This window comes from Macrobrachium rosenbergii, chromosome 59 (genome assembly GCF_040412425.1).
Source record: "Macrobrachium rosenbergii isolate ZJJX-2024 chromosome 59, ASM4041242v1, whole genome shotgun sequence".
NCBI lineage: Eukaryota > Metazoa > Arthropoda > Malacostraca > Decapoda > Palaemonidae > Macrobrachium > Macrobrachium rosenbergii.
Genome location: NC_089799.1, coordinates 38,077,114 through 38,084,613, shown reverse-complemented (window position 1 = coordinate 38,084,613; position 7,500 = coordinate 38,077,114). Strand labels below are relative to the sequence as shown.

The 7,500-nt window shown below is 41.7% G+C and overlaps 1 protein-coding gene across 7 annotated transcripts in view; it reads right to left on the bottom strand.

The window, feature by feature from the left end:
* Positions 1-7,500, bottom strand: part of LOC136837732 (very long chain fatty acid elongase 7) — a 483,891-nt gene that overhangs the window by 52,886 nt on the left and 423,505 nt on the right. The window lies entirely within an intron of this gene.

Sequence of the window (7,500 nt, the reverse complement as noted above, 5' to 3'; positions counted from 1 at the left end):
ATGGCTTGTACAGTTGGGCGTACTCAAACATATCTGCAATTTTACGGGTTCGACACGCGGAGGGGGAAAATGAAAAAAAGCAACGAGCACTTCCATTTAATCACCACGCAGCATCAGGTGCTTAGTCTTTTAATTTTCTCAGCCTTATGGCAAACCTGCAAATATGATATCGAGTGAAAGGTTTCGTCTCTCTTCTGCCTAATATAACAAAACAACATAATAACCTAAATAAAATTTATAACACCAATTACTCTTTCCCACCACCAGAATCGATAGGGATCAAACGGGTATGTTGCCAACACACCATTATCGCCTTTATCGACAACCCCATCAGGTGACGACCCTTCCCTATTAAGTTTCTTCGATAAATCGTTGATACCAATTTAATGGTCATCCACGCCTGGCAAATTCAACAGCATGCATATTTTCAATATACTAAAAGCATACATAAAAATCTGACCAACAGTTGTCTAGAATACAGGTTTCAGACAAGAGAGAGAGAGAGAGAGAGAGAGAGAGATTCTAACAAGTCACACTACTACGTGAACATCTATAGGACACCAGGAAAGAGTACACCATTACACTCAGTTGGAGGTAAACTGTGTATACATTTCAGAAAAGGCAAGAGGAGCATACGGCAATAAACATGCATTTTAAGACACCAACTCTCTGTATGTCAGGTCAGCCAATGGTCTCTTCCAGAGGTTTCTTTCTGGAACTGATATTCTACTCACACCATCAACTCCTCTCTCTCTCTCACTTCTGTCCTTGCAACGGCTCTCCCTCTCTGGTCAATTCCTCCACCTCTGCCTGTCTGTACTCATCCCGGGTGGCCACCAACACACCAACATTCTTCCCTGCAATGGCATATAAATTCTCCTTCTACTGTACACGCCGTAGCACCACAACCTCCTTCGCCCGCTCATAACCTCAATTCTGGCTGTGGCAGCCCCAGCTCTGTGCTTCTTCTTTATAGAGTAGACAGGCGTTACATAAATACCCCCATGAGTACTGTAGGTTTGTAGCTGTTCTGCTGTTCTTTCTGTTTCTGCTGTTGAGTATGGAGAAGGTTAATATTACCGTCCGACTCCGCGTGATGCTTCTCCTTTCAGTTTGTCTATTTCGTTGCGAGCAGCAAGTGGGTGCCCTTGGCAATGTTCCTCTGATTTCTACTCACGTCTATTCGTTATTTGGCGAAACGAGTGCTCATTTTTAAGTTAGGATGCCATTGCTCCTTCCCCTGCTCACTTCAAGAAAGTCGAGCGCCGCATCCTGGTATCACTCTCTCCTCCCGTCTCCCCCTTCATTGATGCAATTCGGCCTCATTCACTCACTTTCTGGGTACCTGAAATCTGCTCACCGTTCTCTGTTCTCACATCAGTATGATATATTGATATACTAACCACAATCAATAATTCTAGTTATCAGAAGTGCTGAAAAACGAGGGAAAGTCTCTAGTCTATACTTCTATCCGTTAAAATTATAGACTTCAGAACTCAGATATTTATCATTTCGGTCATGCCACAGAATACCCTTCAACACTGAAAGCATTGTAGAATTAAAGATTCAGTCTTTAGGAGAGCACAGCAGTAAACACTAGAACTGGCCTCATTATACATAAAAAAATAAAGAATTCGTTTAAAAGTAAAGCCGAGCAAAATAGCTTAACTCTCTCTCTCCTTTCATTATGTCATGTGTATGTGCTGTTCGTTATATTCACAAAATTATAAAATACCGTAAGCGTATCCCCTAATTCAATGACAAGTTTCATAGCCCTCCTAAGAGGAAGATACACAGAAAGAGCACTTTAAATCAAGTCGGTCCTGTTCATATAATACAGGCATGACCTACAACTTTACCCGACTTCCTTGAAGGCTTCAGTTTCTTTTCAGCAGCGTCATTTCCAGGGGAAATGATAACTAGTACTCTGGAGTGGTCTGACGGCCTCCTTTGCGTCACCTGGTACTTATATTCCAAAATTCAGATCATCACATCTTACAGGAATCTTCAGCGTCTGAGGAACGGCACACTTACAAACCAACCCACAATCTTGAAACCATATGATATCAAGTTGTCATGCTTCCTACTTATACGGTGTCGAAACACTTTCCCCTGACCATATTACACAAGAACCGTCATGGCTTCCAAATTACTGGCTTCGGGTTTAAACGTGCTTGCAAGAGGATCCTTTCAAAACATACGAAAAGGGAAATAAGGTGTTTCGATCACACTCATTGCGAAAGGAACAGAACAAATTAGGCGATGTTGGACATGTTCCAGTTTTCTCAAGAAAGCATGAGACTCGCAACAAGGTCGTCATACGTAACATTCTTCTCTTCTCTTCTCGCCACAAGCCATCGCAACTTTCTCTGGCCTTCTACTTAGGCTTCGTACTTTTGTCATTATAAATAATAATAACAGTAATAATAATAAATAATAATAATAATAACTGCCATTAAAAAATATTACAGCTTAGCCAGGAACAAAAACAACTATACATTTTCCAACAAAACTAAGGCTAACAGTCAAGATCAATTATCATAACATTAATACTCCTCAGCACAATAAAATTTAAGTTTAGAAATGTAAGCCACATTCTGCTCAATATTTCTGATGAAGTGTGAGTGCACCTTATTAACGGCAAGAATGTGATGAGTAACGGTGTCTTCGCAAAGGCATTTCCCCGTCTGATATTGTGTCCACCAAGCTTTACAACTGTGGGCTATACCTCAAAGCAACGCTTCGCCTACGAAGCCGCTTCCAGTATACTGAAAAGTGTTACTGGATTCGTCATGGAGCAAAAATCCATACAAGAGGGCGTGTCTGTGGACCTAACAATCACAGCATCAAACATCGTACCCAATCATCGACACCTCTCGCGTTCACGTACATGACTTCGAAAAGTCATGTCTTAAACCGATCTAGTATCAAACGGCGAGAACCAGAACCTGGCCAGCTCCACGCCCCCTGTAGTAACGTTCCCTTGCGTCATCTCCGTTCAAAAATTTGATTAACTCCTGATCGAACACATACCATCGAAAACGAATTCAGGGCACACTGAAATTATGATTATTAATAATAATTTATTATCATTCGTGGCATCCGTTGTTCATCACGTATCTTCTTCTTCTACCACTTCTCTTACTACTAGTTGTACTGCTGCTGTTACTGCAAGTACCACTGCTATGACCAGCGAAAGGCTTTGCCTGGTGGCTTGGTCTATGTAGGTTAACTCGAGACACACCTCATTCATCTCCCCAAGCCGTCCCCCTTCCCTTCCAACATTTGGCCGTCATCAGGGTAGTACTGCAAAACAAGTAAAGCATGAATATGCCCACCACATTAAGAGCACTGCACAAAATATGGCAATTGCCAAAAGCGCACTGCTACTCAAGAAAACAGTCATATTAGGCCTATTCCATTTCACGGCAAAAGGGACGACAGACAATGCTTACGATGTGCACAGTTCAACATCACCCGTAAGTACTAGGGATGAGCTACCTACTACTGATTTAACCTAAACAACATCACTACATTCGTGACGGCTCAGGATGAACAACGAAAGCTTTTTAAGAAGATGGAGATCGGGAATGAGAGAATACAGAACTGAGGCCATGGGCCGAGCGCTGGGAACCTATAAGGTCATTCAGCGCTGAAAGGGAAATTGACAGTATGAAGGTCTGAAATGTATTATACAGGATCAAAACCTCGCAGTTGCAATTTAAGTCAATTGTTAGAGAGGGCGGAAAGTCAGATAAAAGAAAGAGAATATGAACGGAGGTACATTAAAAGGAGAGATCGGGAATTAGTACAGAGAAACAGCATGCCATGAAACATTTCTTCAAGATCGTACGCACGCACATATAACAAAACAAAACAAAATTGTTGTATGTATGTATATATATATATATATATATATATATATATATATATATATATATATATATATATATATATATATATGTGTGTGTGTGTGTGTGTGTGAGTGTATACAATGTGAGAGAGAGAGAGAGAGAGAGAGAGAGAGAGAGAGAGAGAGAGAGAGAAACAAGTATACCTTAGTTTTACCAGACCACTGAGCTGATTAACAGCTCTCCTAGAGCTGGCCCGAAGGATTAGACTTATTGAGAATCACCTGCATAAATCACGCCATTTACTTAAGATTGCCACTTTCCCCTATAGTTAGGAGACTTCCCCAAAAGTAAAATACGCACAACCTGCTGACAGCTCTCTCTCTCTCTCTCTCTCTCTCTCCTAGTAGGCTGGTGGTAGGTGCCTAGTTTACAACCCACTGATCTTGAGCAGGACAAGGAGGAAGCATGATCGTGTCCATAAATCCAGAATGCCTCTGCAAAGCTGAGCAGTGAGGTATGTTCCTGTTTGCTGGTAGATTGTTGTGGGTTGCAGATACACAACTTGATCGCTGCTACGTAATTATAGTAAACCCTGAAATACTTGCGATTTGCGGAGGAGTTTCTTTGCAATTAACTAGGAAAATAAAGAATGCTAATGGGGACATCAAAAACAGAATGGCTAACAGCCCGTGTGTAGAGTTAAAGGAGATGATGATGATAAAATCAGTGATATTATCAAAGAATAAATTCAATTTAATGAGCAAAAAACAACCACACGCAAGAAAGGGACAAAACTCTCAAATGCCTTTCTGAGTTGGACAAAACTGGTAACAACGAAAAAGTGACCCTTGAAATAAATCTCTAGATCAAATTATAATCTTCAAACAGTCAGGAACTCCTCCAGTAGGCTATGACTAACTTCGGCAGCACGTGAACTGAATGAGCAAGAGGGAATAATGACCCACCTTCAAAAGGCACAAGAATCTATTTGGATTTCCCCGCGTACCCTAAGATATGCATCCTGTGGGTCATTCCCCCTCTTTCCTACCTAAACTATTTCAGGACTTGTGACTCAGCAGCATTGCATTTTCACGTGTTTTCAACGCCACTCTGGAAGAGTTGGGCTACGGTAAGAATAAGACTGTCTCGCATACCAAAAATAATTGGATGCGGTACCTGTGAATTTCTTAAAATGGTGGCTTACCAGCGCAACAGGAGGAAATTATTAATAAACTGAAACAAAGGGACAATCAACCAACTTGTCCGATGACAGCAATGCATTAACCACGGGCAAAAAATGCTACACCCGTTGGACATCTTTAAAGTTCGCTGGTTATCCAACAATGCAATGTACACAAAACGATAAACGCTACGTCACTGCAAAGTCACGGACACCCCATTCGAGTTGGAGTCAGTCGTGGCCGGAAACATGACGCCGTGCGCTAGAGCCCCAACACTAAAAATACAAGCAGTCTGCTTTATTTTAATTGCTAGGGAGACATTGTCTGGCTATTCCAAAGTGACAGATTCCTTCATTTTGTATTCATGAAACACAATTCAGCTGTACATTACAATAATGAGAGGAAGAATGGGGGTGACCTTTTGCTAAGTGATTAGATCCATAATCGCCCCTTTGGAGGAATAATCACTCCGGCCCCAAAAAGCCAAACTTGTGAGAAAGAAAAGGAATCCCTTCCTGACACTACTCTGCAGAGCACGAGACTCATCTTGCCTAATCCGTGATAATCATCATCATTCCCCTGACGAATTCTGTATCAGCTGACGAGCTTTCACCATATTCAGCTATTTCATCACAAATGACCACAAGGCAAGAACCCCATGATGTTTTTCGTATTCTTCGGGCTCAGAACTATTGCGTCCATTTCTTTCTCTTATGCCATCGGCGTCAATAACCGTGATGTTGTGATGCCAATTTTAGTAGTCATAAATCAATTACTTATACCAAGGTTATTTCTCTCATTAGGTGTTTCATTTCCTGAATCCAGGAGCCTTGCTTTCATTTACACATTCTTACCATCCGTACACATGTCGGTACTTTCTGGTTCCACAATGTCTCACTGATCGCTGGTCGGTAGGTTCTCATTCGCTTCCCTTTTGAATGTCTAAGAGTATATTCTACGGCTAATCGTAAGCCTTAGGTGCCTTTACTCTTCTGAAAAAAAAAAGAACCCTCTCCAACTGGCTCCGCAACCTCTCCTTAAGACCAGCACGTCACCCTCCTCATCCTTATTCTCCTCCTCCCCCTCCACCTCCCCCACTCCCCCACCTCCAGCAATCGATTACCATGACGCAGCCACGCTGACGCCCACTGAGTTTCCCTTGTCTGCTGACAACGTGGACAGTGGGTTGTGGGTAAGGGGGCGCGAATGAATGAAGCAAAGATGGCGGTCAAGCATAATCATACCACTCTCAGAATGTTTCAAGTCGACAAAACACTTAATCTAAAACCAAGTGGATGCAAGTCACAAAAGCAGAGATAGAGCTAGTCCAAACTGGAACACATTATTTATTCTGATAACACTACCGGAAATACTTTCGTTCTATGAAAGTTTCCGATGTGACTTGATCTTTAAAAATGCTCACGAAAAGGTGTCTGGTGCCGACAAATGAAAAATGTGATGCAGGCATATGCTATTGCATTAAACGTATTTGATGGCCATTTTTGTGCAAACAATTTTCATTACATTACTTATTATTAGTAGAAATAATATGCAACAGCTAATCTACAAAAGTCAGGAAACATAACCACTCAAAATTAATGCCCAATGCTCAACACTATCTTTAAAGAGAGAGAGAGAGAGAGAGAGAGAGAGAGAGAGAGAGAGAGAGAGAGAGAGAGAGAGAGAGAATTTATCAAGTTCTACAAAACGTTTTTATATGGTGAAAACACTAGGTCTTTCGAACGTCAGACATTAAAGGAAGGTTCAGATAAATGCACCTAAAAGGCCTCAAAGATTTACATATGGCCTACAAAACCCAATTTATGTTACGCCTCCGCCAATTTCCTAGTGGCTGCAAGCACCTGCTCTAACTCTACCACTCCTCATGTCACTCGAGACTGCGAGGAGGATAGCTTGTGGCTCCAATTCTAAATGGAGTAGTTTAAACTGGCACTGAGTACAACGGGCACTAGTCACCCAAGGCTGAAAATGCAGTCTGTCTACCTTTATGTGACAGATACTTTTCATATTGTTCTATATATTCACAGCTGGGTCGCAAGAGCGAACCAAGAACTTTACTACCTTGAGTTCAGTGCGCTACCGCTGGGCTAAAATATTTACCTTACGAATATAAACGCACATACTTGAGTTCATGAGAGAGAGAGAGAGAGAGAGAGAGAGAGAGAGAGAGAGAGAGAGAGAGAGAGAGTGTTTCAAAAGCTCTCTATCCCACAGACGATTCGTCACCCAAACAAATCCTACATTCGCACTGAAAACTGAACAGTGTATCCGAGTTTACTTATTTTCATGTCCCAAGCCATAAAAAAACCACCTACATGCACCATTCCAAGACAATACTTCAAGTGTTTGGAAACTGCATTCAAACCAAGCTGTCTAACAAACCAGGGAACAAACTTGGTCTCAAAATATGATCGGCAACGATTTCATCAAAGCGTCTTCCTTCC